The following is a 1635-nucleotide window of genomic DNA, read 5'->3' as shown; positions in this document are numbered from 1 at the left end:
ATTGAAATTATTCTTACATCAAGCTGCAGTTCCACTGGTCGTCCCTAGATGTCCCTCACGAGTCAAATGCAAAACCATTGAAACCCTTTCATCAAGCATTTGCATTTGACTTGTGAGGGACATCTAGGGACGACCAGTGGAACTGCAGCTCTTTGTAGAATTCTTTCGATATTGTATACTATATAATATTCCCTGCCCACTGCTAATCTCATCCCATAATGCTTTGCAGGGCCTTTGGTTGGGAATGTTTTTTTGCCAATAACTGTGTTTGGGTTTGTCCTAAGAGGATGGGACCACAACTAAATCGTTCAATAAGATGTGCTTTTTTGTTTTCAAGGCATCTGTTTGGTACACATGTACTACGCAAAGTTTAAAGCATACTACGTGAAGCTACGTGTAGTGCTGCTACGCAAACTACGCCCAGGCTTAGTGAAATACACATCTGTCTCTTATATCATGTGCCATTTGACTAAACTTAAGTCGTACGTAGATTTACCAATGGTATCATTTAATTTGAGACGGTGAATATCATTTCCCCAATTCAATATTCAAAATATAGCCATGGCTATAGTATCAAATGGACTTTATAAAGCTGATCAACAGCTAATAGCTCATTATTTCATTTCAGAATATCTCTGCACCTCATTGAAGTGGATTGGCTCTGTGGCGCAATGGATAGCGCATTGGACTTCTAGGTGAATGTATAAAAGATATTCAAAGGTTGTGGGTTCGAATCCCACCAGAGTCAGTTTTATCCCTGTTTATTTCATAACTGTTTAAAAGAGTAATAAACAATGCATGCATGCTTCTGCTTCACCAAAATCATCCGCCAAAAGGGCCAGTGAAAGGAAGTCTATTTTAAATAGATACTATTCAAATTGCGCAATCCATGCAGAAGAGGAAATTGGCAGCTTTACTTATGAAAATGTAATTTACTCAGAAGTAAAATTTTGAGCCCTTCCTTAATTTTACAATGTCCATAAAAACATAAGAATTCTAAGTCAGCAAAAGGAAAAAAAATAGATAGTAGCAATTTCAGGACTTACAATAAGGTTAAATTTACTGAAGAGATTTCAAATGCTTGAAGTATCAAATCATTATTATATTCTGCGTATTTAATACTTAATACCGGCAACCATCTCAAGAAAAGTAATGATAGTTGGGACACTTCCAAATTTTGATAAGGTCATTTTGTGGCCTGGTGTCTCAGAGCCTGGATAGCTCAGTCGGTAGAGCATCAGACTTTTAATCTGAGGGCCCAGGGTTCAAGTCCCTGTTCAGGCGTCTTGGTTAAAGAAAAGGTACATCAATTGCATACCCTTTTCAGGATCCAATGAATGGTGAGTCCTATTACAGATGTTTCAAAAGAGTCTTAATCGAGTCATTACATACCCATCTGTCGTCTACTTTCTTTGACAAGGGTTAAGAAGACTTACCCAAACTGAATCATGTAATTTGACATGTTGATTATCTTTTACCCAATTGAATGTTCAAAATGTAAGGTAGTGTCCGATTAACTTGATAAAGTTGGTCAACAGCTGATAGGACATCTTTTTATTTGTGAATCTCTGATCACCTTGTTGAATAAGGTCGGATCTCTGGTGCAATGGATAGCGGCTTGGAGTCCTAGACGAA

General features: G+C 37.7%; 2 non-coding genes across 2 annotated transcripts; both read left to right on the top strand.

Moving 5' to 3' along the window:
* Positions 1–657: 657 nt before the first annotated feature.
* TRNAR-UCU (transfer RNA arginine (anticodon UCU)) lies at positions 658–748 on the top strand. The gene is given in 2 exon segments: positions 658–694; positions 713–748. It is a non-coding gene; the product is annotated as a tRNA-Arg (tRNA).
* A 463-nt stretch (positions 749–1211) lies between these two features.
* TRNAK-UUU (transfer RNA lysine (anticodon UUU)) lies at positions 1212–1284 on the top strand. The gene has a single exon. It is a non-coding gene; the product is annotated as a tRNA-Lys (tRNA).
* The last annotated feature ends 351 nt before the right edge of the window (positions 1285–1635 follow it).

The sequence above is a fragment of the Lissotriton helveticus genome, chromosome 5_2, assembly GCF_964261635.1.
Source record: "Lissotriton helveticus chromosome 5_2, aLisHel1.1, whole genome shotgun sequence".
Classification (NCBI taxonomy): domain Eukaryota; kingdom Metazoa; phylum Chordata; class Amphibia; order Caudata; family Salamandridae; genus Lissotriton; species Lissotriton helveticus.
Note: the sequence above shows the minus strand (reverse complement) of the source record. Positions and strands in the feature narration are given on the sequence as shown.